Source organism: Protopterus annectens, chromosome 1.part0 (genome assembly GCF_019279795.1).
Source record: "Protopterus annectens isolate FY-2018-M chromosome 1.part0, PAN1.0, whole genome shotgun sequence".
Lineage (NCBI taxonomy): Eukaryota > Metazoa > Chordata > Ceratodontiformes > Protopteridae > Protopterus > Protopterus annectens.
Genome location: NC_056725.1, coordinates 1,149,032,030 through 1,149,053,508, shown reverse-complemented (window position 1 = coordinate 1,149,053,508; position 21,479 = coordinate 1,149,032,030).

The window sequence follows — 21,479 nt, the reverse complement described above, 5'->3', positions numbered from 1 at the left end:
CACTGGTGTTACATGTGTTGTGGTAACATACCATCCCTGAAGGATATGATGTCTGGAACACCAATGGATGTCAACAGTTACTGACTACAGTTCTGACATTATCCTACCAACCCCACAAAAATTGACATTGTTTGAGGAACAGACCAACCATAACAGGCAAACATCTGGCCAGTTGAGAGGTACGTCAGAGGCATATCACTGTGAGATGTCAAGTCACCCAGTAAATTCATGTCCAGATGAACCCTGTCAATCTAGCAACCCTTCATGTGTATAAGAGCACTAATGACATACAATCTGTACTCAATTCTGGAGCTCTGTCCCCCATGTTGTTGGGCTGTCTCCACATGTCCTGTCCTGTGAGGTATTTCCACCTATTGTCTGTGAAGCTGTAGTCCCCACATCTCCATAATGTCCCCTGCACAGGCAAGGAAAATGGGCAGGGCCCACATGAAGGGCATCCCATATGTTGTAACTAGCATCAGTGTCCAAGCCCACACCACAATACTGTGTGAGCACCTACATAGCTTTATGGCCTCAGCAATATCTGACAGGACAACATCAACCCCCTCAAGATAGGCTGAATGCCTGTGGTGGACAGCAGCAATATACAACTACCATCATAGGTGGAACTAATTGCAGAACAGGCCAAGAAGGAACAGGTGCCTCATTGGAAGCCATGTCACCTTGTTCTGCACAAGCAAATAAGGTCACAGGTGATGTACTCTAAGGCTATCTTTGAGTGCAGACTGGAGACATCCACCAAGGCCAATCAATAGGCCTTCCAGACGTGTGTCTGCAATTCCAGAGGAACACACATATCTGCTCTGTAGTGGTGGTGGTCCATAACACCACATACACATATGCCATGTATATGCAAACTGCTGCAGACAGGTGAAGTGTAAACATCACCTTCCTGTCCCCCATAAGTACACATTTTTTTATTTATTTTTTATTTTTACATTTGTTGACCAGGCTAGTCTAACTGGATACATGTCCATTTTTAGTAGAGGCCCAGGGAGATAAGCTCCAAACTATGCTAAATAACAATATTACAAAGAATAAATGAAAAAATGAAACAGACAATAAAGAAAGAAGACCAAAAAAACACATCAGTTAAAACATTCATATAAATTTTCTTCACTGATAGTATTTCAGAAAGTCTTTTTTCCAATGTAAGCAGATGATTAGGTAAAGGGATAGACGTTTGTCTTAGAGAAAAGTAGGAAAGGTAAGATTGATTAAGGTGGTTATTGGGTATGTTCAGGATTATACCCACTAGTAAAACAGAAAGAAATACATATAAAGCTGAAATGCAGGTGCTGTAGTAGGGGGAATTTCTTATGTTATGTAATACAGGGTAGTTTGCAGGCACTAGAAGACTGAAGAAGATTAAAGCCAAAGAGCGAAGTTAGTAATCAGGTATGGTTATTGAATGAGGGTGAAAACAGTGATGCTGCAGTTGGTTTTAATCTGGGTTAGTGCATGGACATAGCCATTGTGTTTTAAGGAGTAGTTTTATTTGATTCTTGAAGAGTGGTAATGATGAAAGTAATTGTAGATTGCTGGGAAGCCTGTTCCAGATTCTCCCTACTGAATTAGAGAAGAGGGAGTCACCTGCTTTGTTAAAGGATTTCTGGATGGTTACTTGTAATTTATTCGCTGATCGAAGGGTAGTGAGTTTACTATAGGGAGAGATTAGGCTACTGAGAATAGGAGTGTTGGTGGGCTGATGTAATATTTTATGGGTGATGATAAGTTGTTGAAAAAGTAGCTGGTTTTGAAGTTCTAGCCAACCAAGCTGTTTAAGATTTAGACAGTGGTGGGTTTTAAATGGGGAGCCAGTGGCAAATCTGGTAATGTAGTTATAGAAGGTTGCCAGTTTATTAAGGTTACTTTTAGAGAGATTGGTATAAATGGGGGAGGCATAGAGGAGGGTACAGATAAGGTGGGTATGGGCAATGGTGGTTCTGGCTTCAGGGGTAAGAAAAGATTTTATTCGACAGAGAGAGCCAAGTTTTCTGTTTACAGTTTTGATAGTCATGTTAATATGTAAATCAAAGTTAAGATGTTGATCAATTGTCATGCCTAATTGTCTGGTAGTTGGGTCTGGTGCAGTGATAGTGCCGTTATTGGTCTTGACAGTGAGGTGAATAGGGGAAGACTTAAGTGTTGGGTTAAAAAGCAGTAGCTTTGTTTTTTTGGCATTTAGTAGGAGGCAACGTTGTAAGAACCAATTCTCAACTGAGCTAAATACAGTTTGAGTAATGGTTTGGTGTTCAGGAGCAGAGGGGGCTGTACATACTAGAGTAGAATCGTCTGCATATTGAATGCAGGTGGCTTGAGGAATATTTAGATGTAGATCGTTAATGAAAATAGAGAAGAGGTCCCAAGATAGAGCATTGTGGGACCCCCAAAGTAATAGGAAGATGAGTGGGAAGGTTATTGTCCCAGAGGACAGCTTGCTGTCTATGTTCTAAATAGGACTTGAACCATTGTAGTGCTTGTGAGCTGAATGAGAGAGTTTTTAGTATGTTTAGAAGTATTTGATGGTTAACCATACCAAAGGCTTTAGAAAGTTCAATAAAAAGTGCAGAGAGCTTATTATTGTTACAATGTTTGTTAATGCAGTCGGAGAAGGATAAAAGAGCAGTAGTGGTACTATGAAAAGGCCTAAAGCCATGCTGACAATCTGATAGAAGGTTATTTAGGAGAAGGTGATCAAGTAGCTGTTGGTCAAGGGCGCCCGCAGGCAGGTGCAAGGGGGTGCACTTGCACCCCCCTGGAACCGGCTGTCCAGGAGATTAATTTTCTTTAAAAAAAAAAAAAAATACTTTGGCATTCTTCTTTAAGGAAATACTTGGCATTCTTCTTTAAGAAAGGATACGGGGCCAGTCTCATAATGCATCACATCGAAATCCGACATCTTTACACGGAAGGGGCAGGAGTGTGTTTTTGTTTTGCTTAAGTTTTTAGCTATGTAAACATAGAAAAGAAATAGTTTTACATGTTCTGTTGTAAGAAAGTGTATTTATATAACTCGCTGGCTTAGCAAGTTGTGTGTTGATCGTTTTGGAAGTCCTGAAAAATCTGTTCCCATGGCTAATAATATGACTCTTCAGGTAAAATTAATATATTTTGAAGAAACTATATTAGGGAGGTGGCAAATTATCACTGTATCCAGCCACAATAGATGTATGTTTATAAACTGGATTAACGTGTGCTTTGGAATACGGGCATAGTGGATTAATGTGTAAATTTGAGAACTTTAGCTTTCTATCAACTCTTAAAAGTTTTATAGTTTCATATGGTTTTATGAGTCTAGAAGTATTGACATTTGTTTAATTTGAATGAAATTTTTTTTTCGGAGTATTTATTTGAAATGTTTTGTATTCTTTTGTTTGTCAACTGAAGACGCAACAAAACCGGTCAGATCGGTATTGCAGGCTTTAATTACTTTGTACTGTAAATGGATATAAAGAAACTGCAGGCTGCAGTGTAATGCCCGTGGGTGGTGTTTTTGTGAATAATGTAGTGTGCCCTTATGGTTATAGTTTGCTAAAGTAAGTGTTTTTAAGAAATACTAAGGGTTTTGCATGGTGAATTTAAATGCCATTCTTCTGATTTAAACATGTCATCGACTGCGTGTCCTGCTTAGTTCAGAACATGATGGGTAGTGTGCATCTTCGCCTTTCCATACCTCTCAGGTGTGTCTTACTACGAGGGCCTCTCCTTATTTTGAGCTTTTAAATGTCTGTGTTCGTCACATTTTCACATTGAAAGGATCTGCCTCACATTCAGTATTACGATTTTTAGCTTATAAACATGGTAAACAATACTAAATTAACTCCCAAGCATAATTGTATAAGCTTAAAGTAACACATATTTATTCTGTAAGCTTCTTAGCTGAAGTTGTTGGAAAGCTGGTAGTAAGTGTTCCCCATTTTGTCCATTTGTTCCACATTATGAGAGGTAGTGTTCTTTGTTTTAGAAATAGAAGGTCGAGAGCTATGCTTTACATTGAAACAGTTATTCCTGTAAATTTTAAGGAGTCTAGTATAAATCAAACGACACACCGTAGGGATACATGAAGTAGTACTTTCCTTTACTGACCACCTCTTGATTTCAGGTACATGGCAAGGCTACTGGTACTTTGTTTTTTGCTTAGTGGCAAAAATGACCTTTATGGTTTGTAGATGGTCTGACCTTTCCAAATGGGTATCACCTCCTTAAAAAAAAAAACAATATTCTAAGTGATGCTGAGGGAAAAAGTACTCTGTAGAGTATTTGTGGTTACAGAACCAGGCAGGGACAAAGACAAAAATAATCGGGAACAAAGCCCTCAAATCAGGAATACTTTATAAAGTTTAGTAGTGTTCCCTTGGAAAGTTGACAATATGGGTGGCATAGTGACGCAGCAGATGGTGGTGTTGCCTCATAGCAAGGGGTTCCCCAGTTCATCTCTCAGCTGGGATGCCTTCTGTGCAGAGTCAGCATGTCCTCCCTGTGTTCTCTTGTGTATCATCTGGATGTTCCGTTTTCCTCCCACACTTCCATAGACAATGCAGTAGGTGGATTGGGCACTCTAAATTGGCCATAGGTGGTAGTGTGGGTGCAAGTGTGTGGTGTGAAAGAACTACAGGGACAGGGCTAGCCACCTGGCAGTGTAAACCTTGGCTCTAGATGATTGTCACTGTTGAAGTGACACCTGACCTCATGTGCAAAAAACAGAAAAAAGGGGGTTGTGGATGGATGGACTTGGAAATTGACAGAATGTGAGGACATGAATTGATATTTATTTTTTGAAGGAAACTGTAACTCTAAACTGTTGTCACTGTTTCTTGTCTGCGGTGTGCCACTGTTTTTTTTTTTAACATAATCAAATTCAGGATGTACAGAGCAAAAAAGTAAAATCCGCAACATCCCTGGACATTGGGGACACTTGAGAGTCTGTATGTTAGAAAGGGCTACTGAATGTAGTTATGTAGCCATAAATACTGGCAGTCATAAGAACAGCTCAGCAGGTGAAGGTACTGTACTGTTCTGTTTGTTTGCCTTGATAGAGGTGACATGTAGACTGGTTTTGTATGCTACCAGTTATTGTGTTGAGCTGCTGCATACACTGTCTGATGCTGATGTAGAATGTCTAGACAAGTCTGTCAGGATGTTCTGTACCCTAATGAACTCTTATTTTCTCAACTCCTTGTGGAAACACCTAATGAAACGTATTTTATGTAAAGAATGTTTTGCTTTACCTCAGGTAGGGGAGGCATCACAAACAGTTACAATTTTCAACACCATCACTTATGTCTATTTTAAGCAAATGCCTCCATGTTCTCCATAGCAACTGTCCATACTCTGTGTAAAGAACATTATTAGTTTGGCTGCTTGCATTGTTTGCATCCATGCCTTCTGATTATTGCATGATGCACATTCACATGTGTGACACTTGTAGTCAGCTGGAAAGGTAATCAGTTCACATAGGGCATGTGGGAAGAAATTGGGTGTTGAACAGAAACTCATGGAAACAGAGAGAGAGAGAGCATTTAGACTGCACAGAAGGCTGACTATGTGAGAATTTAAATGGAGAATTGAGCTCTGTCAGACATATCGGGTCTAACTGCTTAACCATTAAGTACTCTTGTTTTTAAACATATGTGATGTCAATATGATTCATCTCAGCAATTCAACTCCTTGACGCTATTGTGTTTTTCCTTGGAGCAAGCACTGCTACTGACCCTGTAGGATATACTTGTATTTGGTGGCAATCTGGCAAACAGCCCAAACCATAAACTGAGTCTCTGTAGCCCTTAAGCAAGTTGTCACTCTTCTGACGAGATTCTTATCTACTATGGTATCTGCTATTCTCCCTGTCTACAGCTATGCCTGTATTTTTTATTCTAGTGTGCACATGTAAATATTTTCTAAACCTTGTTTCTACATGATGATTAGAATTAATAAGAAATTTACATAAGTCGGCTTGTTTATTCTGCTTCATAATTTAGTGCTGTTAATATGTAAACATATATGATACTGCACACTTGCCTATGTGTAGCTTAAAAACACCACAATTTGATTGTAAATGTTTAGCTTCTCTGCATAGATTTCTAAAATGCCACAATTTGGTTGTGTTCAGCTTCTCTGCCCAGATTTCTGACTTTCTAGCTTAATCTCTGGTTACATATTGTATGTACCTTTTTCTTGCAGACTGTTACGTCTGTGCACATTCTTAGGAAAATAGAGTTGGCAAGTAACACATTTTGTTCTTGTACATGCAACCTTTTTGACTGGGAATTATTTTCATCATATTACAGCTTTAGCAAAGTGTTATTTTCATTGCATCTTCACACTTGTTTAGTTGCAGTGTTTTTTAAGTTGCAGGATATTTCCTTTTATGCTTCCTAAACCTGTCATGACTCCTATTCATTTTCAGTTTTTGTATCTCGCACACAGTAGACTCTGTTATGACCTTTAATTAGGACAAAGCTACTTCAGTTGCTCTGCACAAGTCATTCTCATTCTTGCATTGAATCTGTTTCCTTCAGCAAATTGTCCCCTTCTAAGTTTATATACCACATAAGGTTCTGTGTTTCATTGTAATAAACAATTTAACTCGCTGAGTTCAGTCTTTGGCACGGTTCTTCAGTAAGATGGGTGTCTTTAGGTACTGAACCTTTTGCCGTTGTGAAAAGCATGTAGTAGCTATTTGGCAGATATTTTTGTCTCACTGTAACTCTGAAACTTTTATGTTATTCCAGTGCTCTTTTCTCTCTCTCAAAACTAAAGTCAAAATGATGAACTTTCATTTTTCCCTTGTGACATGCAAAACTTTGTATACTGTACTATGTCAGTTTTCTGAGGTGCATCATTTGCATTCAAGAACAAATCTATAAATGCCCAATTTCTAGTTTTCATACAAATTACCTTGGAGGAGGTTTCTTGTGGCTGCAGTTATACTGTTTCCGAAATGGAAAAAACTAAAACAACTTATTTATAATTGTTTTTTATATCGTTAGTTACCACCTGTCCCACTTTGTGAGGGACAGTCCCTCTTTGGGCACTTGTGTCCTGCAAAACAATTGTAAAAATGGCAAATGTCCTGAGATTTTAGGACAAAATTATTTCCTATGTTTTATGTAAGAGTTGCATAAAACTGTTCTGTATCTGAAACATGTACATGTTAGAAGAAACAGAATAAGCAACTAAAATGCTACGAGAATAAGCTTTTATTTAGGCAAAAAAAGTGAAGGTCTGTCTTTTGTACTGGCCATGGGTTTGTTTTAGCCTGCAAAATCTGACGGTTGTACCAAAAATGTCCCACTTTGGGCATTTGAAAAGGTGGCAACCCTATATATTGTATAATGTTTGGTCTTTACTCATATGAATAAAAAGACTTGCAAGAATAAAAACTCAAGGTTTGAGATTGATTGCTACAAGATTTATTAGTGTATACTAAATGATTGAACAGAAATCTATAGGAAACCATAGTATATACATACACACTGGCCTGTGACCAAGATTTTAAACACCAGAATTTTGTAGATAAATGTGTCTTGTATTCATTATTAACCTTTAATTTTTATATTGATTCTGTTAGGACTTTTACATTAAGCAGACTAGTTTAGGCTTATAAGCTTCTGACTGGGATGTCTTAAGTTTGTACATGGTGCTGTTCAGTTTGTAGTGCAAAGGTATGTGTGATGTATAACTTAAACATATGCCCTAAGATACTTATAGTACAAAAGTAGTAGTATCTATGTGGAGCTGGTGGAAATTTTAAGCAGTCTGTAGGGTCCCAGAAAGGTTCTGTTCACACGTTTTGAGAGCACACTTGCTAAATAAAAGTTTGAAGTGGAATGAGGGAATTTACTTGTTTTTATTTTAGTGTAACACTGGTAGAGAACCAGCATTTAAAAGACCAGCCATGTTTGGGTGAAAGAATTAATGTGATCTTCTGCAAAAGCCCCAGTGTGTACCTTCTGGAAGACACTGTGATATTGGACTTCATCTTTGGAGAAAATAAAATTCTGGAATTGTAGTTTTGTAATGCTTTGACATAACCCCAACTTTGGAAATTGGGTGATATAGACCTGCAGTGTAAGCAGTCAGACGTGTGGGGGGTCATACCTCTCAACCCCTAAATGCAAGAAATCTGGACAAAGCCAAGGAGGGACAAAGGGCCACAAATAGGGACAGATTTTAAATGTTACTGTAAACTTAGCATAGCAGGTTATGTGTTGGTGTACATTTTCTGATGGATATGTGAACCTTGGCTCTACATGATTCACTGCTGAACTGACACCCCAACCCCATGCTCAAAAATAGAAAAGGGGTTGTGGATGGATGAAGTCTGAAACTTTAAATGTATGCCATTATTTAGTAACTTTAGTCCTCAATGACTTGCCAGAAAACCACAAATTCTGTGATGGACAGACCAAAAATATGGGGTAAAAAAAATTAAGATATTCTACAAAAATCTGAACAGTTGAAAGGAAGGTATAGAGGCAAGATTATGCTTACCTTGATAGTGGTCTAGAGTATCACTTCGTTAATGCACTTGTCATCAAAATGGAATCTTTTGTTTTCCCATATTGTTTTAAATGGTTGGTGCTTGTTCGGAGTGGGGGTTCTGTGTAACCATGAAAGGATTCAAGAGAAAAAGCTCAACACTTTAGAAGTGGACACTTTCTAAAAAATTGTTAAAGTGTAGCTAGAGTAAGAGAACCATAACACAGAACAACGTTGATTGTGTCGCGATGGTATTTTGAAGATATGTTTTACAAAGATAGTGTTGGCATTCTTAAGATGGCATACATAAAGAAAAGTGGCATGAATTGTCTAAATGGATTATGGGAATGGGAATTTTGAGGCAATGTTACAACTGTCTCATGTACACAGACAACCCTCTCCTCCTCCAAACAGGTTCAAATATATGTGAGAGATGCAACTATTTAGCCAAACTGGAGGCTGAGTTCTCTCATCTCAAAACTGGTGTAACCAGTCAGGAGGAGAAGGTAACCTCACACAACACAATTCCAGTATCACATAGTCCCACCACATCAGCGAACCAAACACATAAATACACAAAAACATACTCGGAGGCTCTAAATAAAAATCTACCTAAGCAACAGAGACCTCCAAAGCAGACATCCAAGCAAACACTACCTCAAAACAAAACACACACAACACATAACCCACAAAGTCAGTGTGCCAAGCAGCCACAGCCCTTAAGGCTGAATAACACACCTGATACTCTTGTTATAGGTGACTCTATTGTCAGACACACTGACGTCCCGCTCACCAGGCTGAATAAAGAGAAGGTCACGGTGAGCTGCCTGTCGGGTGCTAGGATCCGACACATAACGCACGCACTCAGGTCACTCCAAAGCAAATACAAATATGACTCAGTCATTGTACATGCTGGTGTGAATGACCTGAGACGTACCTCCCTGGACTACATGAAAAGAGACATAGAGGAGCTCTCTGATCATGTAGCCCAGGCTGGTATGACCCTGACCTTGAGCAGCATCTTACCCTCACCTAGAATGATGCCACAATACAAAGACAAAATGATCGATTTTAACAATTGGCTAAAATTTTGGTGTCATTCAAAGGGGATCCAGTGTCTGTCAGCCTGGGATGACATGCTCGACAAGCCACGTTGCTTCGCTAGGGATGGCTTGCACCTGTCACCACTGGGCTTTGGATATTGGCAAAGGCTCTTGCCACCCCATAGTGCCTTTTTAGGCAAGGCTCAAAAGTCAAACCCACCCCATAGACAGCACAAGGAACAAGAAACTAAGGGTAATGCTGCTAAACGCCAGAAGTCTTAACCTCAAGATGCACGCACTCGAAGCTCTCCTCAGTATGGAGAACATCGATATCTGTGCAGTGACAGAAACCTGGTTCAAGGCTCCAGAGAGCACCCCAGCACTACCAGGCTATACCTCATATCATGCTTTTCGCCCCAAAACCTGGACCGAACCACAAAAGGAGGGGAGTTTCCATATTTATCAAGGATATCCACACCTCCAGGTTAGTGGCATTGCATGAAGTATCGGAGACCATCCATGTGCAACTAACAGTGGGCAAGACTGCTTTTCAGTTTATAGCATCCTACAGACCACCCTCTCAAAGTCAGGAATCCCATTTGGCTTTCCTGAAAACATTGGAGAACATGAAGATCTCTCCGAACACCATTATATTGGGTGACTTCAACTACCCAAACATTGACTGGGAGCACTACTCAAGCCCCAGCACCTTAGCCCAAAGATTCCTGGAAATTATAAACTCAAATGCTATGGAACAACTAGTCACCACTCCCACAAGAGGGGACAACATACTAGACCTGATCATTACCAACATGGGGACTCTATGCTCCACACCAGAAGTATATCCCTCATTGGTAAGATCAGACCATAAATTAATTTCACTGGATGTCCACATCCCGACCCCACCTCCAGCCCAGAAAACCACAGTGAAAAACTTCTCAAAAGCGAACTTATCACTTCTCAAAACTGAAGTGGAATCCTTCAAGGCCCCAGGGCCAGTGGAAACTACAGCCCAAACTGCAGAATCCTATATAAATGCATTCTATGGACATCTCCAGGAATGCATGGATCATGCTATCCCAAACAAAACCAAGACCCAATCATCCAAAGGCAGGCGTCCAGTCTGGTGGACCCCTGCCATAAATAAACTGTACAACAGAAGGAGGAAGCTACTACATGATAGAGCAAAATCCCTAATAGGGAAGGCATTTCTGATCAGTACTAGCAAAAAATTATGATCCCTCATAAAATCCTCCAAGGCCAGCTTCGAGAGAAAAATTGCACAGGACACCAAAGACAATCATAAGGCTTTTTCAGTTATGTTAGAAACCTGGGATGCAACTCCCAGACTTGTTCTGAGTTGATTCTAAACGACAAAAAATACACTGAACCCACAGACATCGCCAATATCCTGGCAGACAGGTTCAGTGCAAACTTCTCCACCCCCTCCCCCCCAAAAGAGCAAGTATCTATCCCGGCAGAGGGCTGCCTCCCAAACATCTCAGATGCTCAAGTGAAGGCTGCCCTCTCCAAAGCAAAAAACACTGCTTCCATGGGACCAGATGGCGTCCCAGGTTGTGTCCTACATGAACTACAAGAGGAACTAGTCCCTCAAATAAAACAGCTATACAATCTCAGCCTCACTACAGGATATGTGCCCACAGAATGGCGTACAGCAACAGTGGTCCCACTCCACAAAGGTGGAGCCTCTACGGACCCTGGAAACTATCGCCCCATAAGCCTGACTAGCTTAGTCTGCAAGGCTATGGAGAGGATCATCATGGAGCTCATAAACAAAGACATTGGGGACCTACAGACACTAGATCCTGCCCAGTTCGGCTTTGTCAAGGGCAGATCCTGCCTTTTGAACCTGGTTGACTTCTTTGAAACAGTCACCAAAGCCATAGATGAAGGGAAGGTAGTCCACACAGCCTATCTGGACCTTGCAAAGGCATTTGACACAATACCCCACTCGGGCATCATAGATAAGCTATCCAGCTTAAATATAAACCCCTATGTCACAAGATGGGTCACAAACTGGCTCAAAGACAGAATCCACAGAGTGAGAGTTGCTGGAGCCATGTCAGACTCGAAACCGGTCACAAGTGGTGTCCCACAGGGTTCTGTCCTGGGACCACTCTTGTTCGGTATATACTTTTCCGAGGTACAGGCAAACATGGAAGGACTATGGCTCACCAAGTTTGCAGACGACTGCAAACTGGGCGCCATAATCAACTCTCCAGCTGACACAGACATCCTTCAAAAAGGTCTCACAGAGACAGATAACTGGTGCCAGCGCCATGGTTTAAAGCTAAATGCCAAAAAATGTATAGTCATACCCTTTGGCAAAAACAATGTGCCCACAAATTACCACATAGGCGAAACCCATTAAGTACAGAGAAAGTTATTAGGGACCTGGGGACCCAAGTTGATAGCAATCTCTCCTTTGAAAACCACATTGCCAAAGTGGTTAGAAAGACCTTCTACATAGCCCACCTCATCATGAAGGGTTTCACATCTAGATCAAGAGAGGTAATCGTGCCCCTTTATTCATCCCTCATCAGGCCCATCATAGAATACAATGCCCCTTTTGGGATGTACCTTACCCGACACCTGCAGCAATTAGAAAGACCCCAAAAGTATCTCACCAAGAGGATCAAGGGTCTCAAACAGATGCCATATGCTGCTTGGTTAAAAACTCCAGCTCTACTCAGTTGCATACCGCCTACTTCGAGGCGATCTATGCCTGACATACAAAGCTATGTCAAATCCAGAATTAATGGACATGCTCCACCTCAGTAAATCTAAATCCCTGAGAGCCACACGCTCGAGGGACTTGAACCTCAGCACAGAAATAAATAGAACTTGCTGGAGGGACAGGTTCATAACCCAGAGGCTCCCTTCGCTCTGGAATAGAATTCCAGTTCATGTGAGGCAGAGCACCTCACTGAATCTCTTCAAGAAGAATCTCTAAGTGGATGGGGGATCGTAGGTTTGTCCCAGGGATTACTCCCGTGTCACTATTAGACAGAGGCACAGTAAACTAAACCTTAAAAAGGGCACAGTATACTCAAATCAAGGGGTGGCGTAAGCCATACAGAATCAGGCTAGGCTTATAATTGCCCCAGGGCAGATAGCCTAGTATGAACCTATGAACCTATGAACCTATGAACCTATGATGCCAGGGCACTTCTATGGGCTAGGCTTGTAAAGGCTCCAGGGCCATTAGCCTAGTACACACCTATGAACACACCTATGAACCTAATCCATGCATGCATTGTCGTCCGCTCGCAATTTGAAATGCTTTGCACCCTGGGAAAATAAGATGCAATGTTGTCCACTTGCAATTTGAAATGCTCCATGGGAGAACAAGTCTGTGAGTTCTGCTTTGATCATTCAAATTCAATCATGTTATTTTTCGCTTCATTCAATGCTGCTTTTACTGCCAGGTCGTTCATTCAGTGCTGCTGCGTGTGTGCATTCAAAGCTGCTTTTGCTGCCAGGTCGTTCATTCAGTGTTGCCAGGTTATTCAATGCTGCTTGTGTGTGCGAATTCAATGCTGCTTGTGCTGCCAGGTCCATTCATTCAAGTGTAATGCTGCTTTTGCTGCCAGGTCATTCATTTGATTGTGTGTGTGTAAGAAATAGGTAGGGAAAGGTGTGTGTGTGTGTGTGTGTGTGTGTGTGTGTGTGTGTGTGTGTGTGTGTGTGTGTGTGTGTGTGTGCAAGAAATAGGTAGGAAAGGTATGTGTGTGTGTGTGTGTGTGTGTGTGTGTGTGTGTGTGTGTGTGTGTGTGTGTGTGTGTGTGTGTGTGTGTGTGTGTGTGTAAGAAATAGGTAGGGAAAGATATGTGTGTGTGTGTGTGTGTGTGTGTGTGTGTGTGTGTGTGTGTGTGTGTGTGTGTGTGTGTGTGTATGTGTGTAAGAGGGAGGTAGGTCTGTGTGAGTGTAAGTAAGTAAGGAGGGGTCATACCTCACAATTATCCAGATTTTTGCCTCATATTTTCGGTTTATTTCTCATAAAACTGTGTTTTTTCTTGCAAATCACTGAGGACTGAAGTCAGAAAATATTGGCAGACATTTGAGTTTTAGGCTTCATATCCTCAGAAAATGCATACGTATACAAAACTTGTTGTTCTATCCACTTTCTAAGAAGGTATGGGAATGTATGTGTGTGTCATACCTTGGAACTGTAAAGATTTTCACAGAATGTCCAGATTTTTGCTTTATATTTTTGGTCTGTTCCTCATAAAAAATATTTTTTTTCTTGATAAATCACTGGGATGAGCTAAGGATTAAAGTTACTAAATAATGACATGTATTTGGGCTTCCGACTTCATCCTTTAGAAAATGCATTCTAACACAAATCCTGTTATTATAGCAACTTTCTAAATGGGTCCCTAGTTTTGGGCCCTGGTCCCCAACATTATAACAGGCTTTGTCCAGATTTCTTGTGCTAAGAGATTGAGAGGTATAGTGTGTGTGTGTGTGTATGTGTGTGTGTGTGTGTGTGTGTGTGTGTGTGTGTGTGTGTGTGTGTGTGTGTATAAAAGTGAGGTAGCATACCCCTCAGCTGTCCAGGTTTTTGCAAAATGTCCAGATATTTGCTCCATATTCCTCCTAAAAGGATTGAAGTTGCTAAATAATAACAGATGTTTGAGTTTTAGACATCATATCCTTTAGAAAAATGCATACTAACAAATTATGTTATTTTTAGCAACCTTCTAAGTTCATGAGGGCAATATTTATAATCTGTCCCTGTTTATTTTAGGCTTTGTCCAGATTTCTTGCATTAACACAATGAGGGTTGTGTGTGTGAGAGTGTGAAATGCCCTAGTTAGAGTTAGCCGGTGGAATTTATTTTCAAGTGTATTTTTAAGGACTTCAAGGGAAGAGAAATTTACTGCTGCTCATGCTAAGCCTGTTTAAAATGTGCAACTGTTTTGATAAGCAAATGGTATCACTGTTGTGGTATAGAATTTGAAAGCAGTGTTAGTAGCACAGTAGGTAGCATATTTGCATCTTGATGTAGAGGTCTATAGGTTCTACTCTCACAGCATATAGATTTGTATTTTAAGAGGATGGGGTGCTGCAGTCCTGAGAATGTCCTCCTTTGGAGGAAATGCCTAGTAACTATGAACCAGTTTTTCAACTTGCCACCCATTCCCTATTGCAGTATACCAACTTACCATTTTTTTTTAATGTAGCATGGCAATTTATTCTTTAAGATCAGTAGGCACTGAATTTGTAGATGAAATACTGAAATATAAAGTTTTCTAGCAACAACCTTTGCATTAGTTTCAGATCTCTTTAATGTGGAATTTATTCAGATGATTTTTACTTCTGCAGAGATTCGGCATATTGATTGATATTGGTGGATTGTATGACAGAAGTTTGAGTGGCACTTTATGGTTGAAATGTTCTGAACTGGGCAGGTTGTCATCATTGGTTCATATGATTTGTTTCATTGCTTAAAGGAAAAATGTTCAGAACTATAAATTTAAAACACACTAGCAAATGGTGCTGTATTATACAAGGGATATAATTTAATTATTATATAGCATAATTAATACAGTCAGGAAGGTGAATCAAATAACTTTTGATTGGTTCTAAAAATGTGTGCAAGGAGCCTATGATTTGAAAACAGCCCAAAGGTAAACCCTGCCACTGGCCAGATGCATTTTCTTTGAATGGGAGTTTCAATGTTGTTTCAGTGAATGTGGGTTTCAAAGGTAGAGAAGTTTTAATGCTAAGTCTCTGGGTGTTAGTAAATGTCTATCAGTGTTTGTGCTATAAAATTTGAAATAAAAGTTGTAAATTAAATCCAAATATCTGTAATCATTGTAGAAGTAAAGCATAAAACAGTATGCACACTGAGAGATTTAAACAGTGTCTATGACAAATAGGGAGAAATAGTAACAGGACACTGGAATGGCTGTGTGGGCGGGGCAGCAGAGGGGGTGGGGCCGTATGGGCGGGGCTTGATTTGCACCCTCCTGCAAAAAATCCTGCGGGCTCCCTTGCTGTTGGTGGATACATTTTTCCATTAGTTTGGCTAGAGGAGAGAGTAGGGCAATGGGGCGATAGTTTGAAAGTTCGATGGAGTTACCATCTTTGTGAAGTGGAATAATGTGAGAGATTTTCCAGAGAGATGGGATAAGGCCTTCAGTAATGGTTCTGTTGATAAGCATGGAAATAGGGTAGGATAGTACGTTTGCACAATCTGCAGATATTCACCTGGTAGGAGATCAGCTGAGGGGGTACATGGTTTAAGTTTAGTAAGTAAGGTAAAGATGAGAGCTGTAGGAACTGGCTTTAAATGAAAGGGGGGTGGTATGCTAGTCAGGGTGGATGGGAGGTTAGAGTTATCAGGAGGTAAGGAGTTAGCAACAGATTGTACAGTTTCAGTAAAGCAGGTATTGAGGGCATTAGCAATCTCATTTGAAGTTTATTTGAAGTTGAGTTTAAAGAGAGACCTGCAGGGGTTGGAGTCTTGGTGTGGCCTGGGTGTAAGAGTTTATTTATAGCTGACCAGAAAAATTGTGGTTTTTGTTAATGTTTATGCTGAAGTTTAAAGTAGCAGTTATTTTTGTCAAGGAGTATTGATCTTTTAGTGGCATTTCTTAACTGTTTATAGTTCTGGGGGTCAGTTAGATTTTTAGTGATTCTCCATTTAGACCAGATCTTATTTCTTAATCAAATTTTTTGTCTAGTCTCTTTGGTGAGCCATAGATTGGTTTTGGTGCTAGTTCCTATAGTTCTAATAGGTGCATGGTATTCCAGGATTTGTAGGAATTTGGAGTTATAAAAGGATACAGCTTCATCTAGTGGAAGTTGTTTCAAGGGAGACCACTCACAAGCTTGTAGCTCAGCTTGGAAACTGACTGGATTAAAATTATTTTTGTTACGTATAGTTTTAAAGAAGGTTTGGTTGGGAATGAATGTTTTTTCCTGATTATATAAGTAAGGAAGTGATTGCTTATATCATTTGGTAGGGTATCTGCTTCATATGAGAGTGGGTGGTTATTTACAAGGATCCAGTTCAAGGTGCTTTGTTTTCCACTAGGCTTATGTATTCTGGTTGGTGAGGTGATAATTTGTGAAAAGCCATAGAGATTTATAAGGAGTGCAGGTTGAGCTGAGGTACAGGTATTCCAGTCAATGATGAAGTCATCAAGTATGATGGTTTCTTGTGAGAAGGAGGAGAAAAGCCAACAGACTATGGTTTGTAGGATATTGATGTTGTTGGCTGGAGGGATGTAGGAGCATATTTTATTAATGGACTTGTTTGCATTGATCTGGAGCTTAAGAGATAATGATTTCTGCATGACTATCAAGGGGTAGTTGTATATCTACTAAGGAAACTTGTAGACAAGATTTAAACAGACTTGCTACCCCTCCACCCTTTTTGGTTGTACAATCTAATCTTATTATATTATAACCAGGTGGGATGACTTCCTCATCCTTTGTTGCTGGTTTTAGCCAGGTTTCTGTTAGACATAGGACATCAAAGGATTGGGTGTCAAGTAGAGCATGGAGTTGGGTGATTTTGTTATTTAAGCTCTGTAGGTTAAGATGACCTATGAGTAAGGAGTTTGGGTCTTTAGTAGAGGTAAAAGGGGTTGTAGGCTGTGGTTGCTGGGGCTTTAGTGGGATGTTATTATTTGGTCCTGGGTTCGGATGAATATCTCTGTGGAGTAATGGGTGTTAGTGAAGGGTAAGTAAGAATTTTGAGGCTTTATAGACACTATTCTGAGACTTTCTGGCTTGATGGAAGGTAATATGAGCTAGCCTATGATACTTTGGGGAAAGGTAAGTAGAGGTAGAGGTGATCTTAGCATGGTTATGTGAGCTTGGTGACTCATAGGCAGTTTTTGCTTTAGAGAATGGGGGTGTTCCCTCTAGTATACATTCTCATACAAAGTAAGGTTAAACGATATAGAAAGAATTAGTATTAAAGTAGGTAAGAGAATAAGGATTGTTAGTTTAGGTTTGTGTTGTGGGTGCATTTTAAGATAGAAATATAGAATGTCAGCAAGAAATAGGGATTGTTAGGGAGATAGATTGGAGTCAGAATAGGCTATTCTGGAGGATATTGTGAAGAGTGTTTGGAATGTGGATGTGTATTCTTGCAAAGTATTAGGGGAAGATTGGATGCTAATTGGTTAATTAGGGGTAGGGGTGTGGCTTGTGATGTATAAATGTAGGAGCCAAAGAGGGTAAGAAAAAGTCAAGGAGAACAATCAGGAAGGTGTGAAGATCAGAAGGTAAATGTGTAGAGTTACAGAGGAAAGTAAGGGGGGTTTCAGAAAGAAACTAGAGGAAAAGAAGAAGGGTTGTAGGGAGAGACTGGGCTACGAGTACAGTGAAATGTGAGATAAGAACCTACTGGGAGACAAGGTAGAGGATGAGATAGACTACAGAAAGTCTAGGAGCTCAGAATCAGGAGGAGTCACTAGAGACAGGAAAGAATACAGGGCAGTTAGCTGACAGTAGGGCGCCACCTAGTGGACAGGTATGTAAATTCAGCAAGAGAACGAGAGCCCCTAAGGGGGATAAGAAGTCCCTTAAGGGGGATAAGAAGCTGGAGTATGGGATGGAGCTATCTTAGTTCAGAGTAAGACGGTAAGAGATTGGGAAGTAAGGGTAATTTAAGGTTAATAAGGAGGAGATTTGGCTGCTGGCTAACCTTGGACAGTTGCTTGTTTTACCTAGCAGAAGTATTTAGCTAGGCAATAACAGCATTAGAAGACATACTTTCACTGTATTCTTTTCTGGGACAAAAAGGATTCTCGGGGAGCGGGTTGAGTTATTCTCTGTTCAGGAGTTAATTACTTGGCTTCCAGCAGGGCACAATCAGGTATGCTAGAGCTGGGTCTAGCAGGAATTCAAAAGCTAGTACATGAAATAAATAAAGAGAAAAAAACAGTGAATGAGGCTAACAGTTCAGGAATTAGGAGATGCAAAAGAGTGAATTCCCATAGACACAAGCACCAGAGTCTCCTCAGCAGGTGAAATCCAAAAACCATAAGATGTCATCATATTTCAAATAACACATATTGCATGCAGACCTATTTAGGCACTACAGTAGTTCACAACTTGATTACTACAGTTCAGAGAAAATGTGGGCAGTTTCCAACAGCAGCTGTACAGTTCTAAAAATTCTATGTAGGTATTAACAGAGTGGGATACATTAACTTTGAAAAGTTCCAACAAATACTTAGGTGTACACATGTGCATGTACAGCACCTGCCCCCCTCCCCTCATGATCAGGAAGCAGGTCTGTAATGTCTTCTCAAAGGCAACACATAGAGGTCTCCATAGGCTTGATACTATTCCTGGCTGCATCCAACATGAACACAGGCATGGGCTCTCAGACCTATTCTGCAGTGTAGTCAACCACAGCCTGAGCACTGGTGTCATTCCATCTGCACAGAGAACAGACAGAAAGTTGATAGAAAACAGGTTATGCATTAGCACTAATGTTCAGAAGGATACAAGTCTGAAACTGAAATGTATGCCATAATGTCATGACAGCAGTTCTCAATGGCATAACTGAAAACCTCAATACTCTCCATTTAATATAGTAATATAAAATTAATATCCAATAGGTAATTAATAAAAATATACAGCTCAAATCCCCAAACCAAGATAGTGTAGTGGTCAGAGTCCCAGCTTTGCATGCAGGCATAAATAGTTCGAGTAATACAACAAGGAATCCAAATTTACATGGGAAAGCAGTGCTAAAAGTGCTATGTTCATATTAAAATATGTGGTAAGTTATTTTTGTCACCCAAAGAAGTGTAGCTGGTGTTAAATGGGTGTGTGGGTGCATATAACATGTGAAAACACCCATACAGTATAGTTACACCCTTTGCTACTGTAATGAAAGCACATACAGCAATGTCATGTAATGGAAATTATATGCACTTAAAAATGAAGTCATTAGTGTGGTATATTATGAGAATGAACTGTGAGCAATGGTTAGCAATGCTCAGCTATGCTTAGCAGGTTTAACAACACATTTCTGTTGTCCTCACCCCTCTTTCTGGGGTTTGAGTGTTCAAATTCACCTCCAAATTCTGTACAAATGTACAACTGTTGCTGTATGAGAAATGGACAGCTATGGACCTTCTGGACACCCATCCTGCACATCCGTAGCTATCTTTCATATTGTTATAACCTCTGCATGCCCCTTTTCCACCACTTTCCTATCATCCCTTTTGCTTTTCTTTTAAAGAATTAGTGCAGGTGTAAGCATGAGTAAGCGGTTGTAAGAGCAACAAAAGTACCAGACCTGCCAGATAGTGAACCCACGACCCTATGCACAATAGTCAGAGCAATGTACCACTACACCATTTCAGCTGTAAGGATTCCTGCTACTTTTTCCAACATATGCTTATTCAACAGTAGGGAAAAGATTCCATAGAATCAGTCAGGTTTCATATTTATACATATATTCACGTATATATGTATGGAGATGTATATATATATATATATATATATATATATATATATATATATATATATATATAGATAAATATATACATAATATAAATAGTGATATACATATGAAATATGCACATATACATATATATATATATATATATATATATATATATATATATATATATATATATAAATATATACAAAAGAAACTATACATATATAGAAAAACAAATATATATAGCTCCATAATATATACATATATATATATATATATATATATATATATATATATAGGTCTACCTGATAACGCCGAAAGTCCACAACGCCGATGATGAGAACACCGACACTGGAAGATCGACAACGGAGATAATCGACAGTTGAAAATCCTGATGCTGAGAACACTGACATGTTAAGGTAAGTGTGCAATAGTGATGGACTGTAGGGTTAGGGGCGGATGAAGTGAGTTAGGGTTAGGGCGCAGGTCAGATGAGTGTGCGATAGTGACAGACCTTAGGGTCAAGGTTTGGGTTAAGGTTAGTACATAGATAGTTGTGTATGTAAGGTTTATTGTAGGTTTGTAAGGTTTTTGGTGTGCTTGTCTTGTGTGTGTGCTTTTTGGACAGGGGATTTGTTTTGTTTGTTGATTGTCGGGATTGTGGTTTGTCGGGCATGTGAAGTTTCGTGTTTTTGAACTTTTGGTTTTGTGGTGTCGGTGATTTTGTTGTCGGTGTTTTAGCGTATCTGTGTTATCAGGTAGACCCTATACATATATATATATATATATATATATATGTATATATATATATATGTATATATATATATATATATATATATATATATATATATATATATATATATATATATATGTGTATATATATATATATATATATATATATATATATATATATATATATATATATATATATATATATATATGTTTTATATATGTATAGATATATATATATATATATATATATATATATATATATATAGATATATATATATATGTATATACTCATAACATGTAGTGGAGTCATACATCAGAACCATACCTACCAACCCCTTACTGCAAAGAAATCTGGTCCAAGGCTGTCCAAATGGGGGGAAAGTGGGACAAAACTAGGGACATATTTCAAATATCGCTCTTATAAATGTAGAATGTTGCCAGAGTGACAGGGTTTGTTTCAGCATACATGTTCTGAAGGATGTGAGTTCTAAAACTGAAATGTATGAAACTGAAACGTAATTCTTTATCATTTACAGTCAGAAATCCTCAGATCATTACAGTGATGTACCAGGGATATGAAAATAATGCATCTGTGGAACAGACCAGAAATATGAGCAATAAACCTGGGCATACTGCAACAATCCAGACAGTCCCAAGGTAGGTTCAGAACCCCTTAGTGCAATGATCCTGGGTCAGGCCTGACAAAGTGGGGGGGGCATGGAAATAGGGACATATCTGAAATACTGGAGTAGATA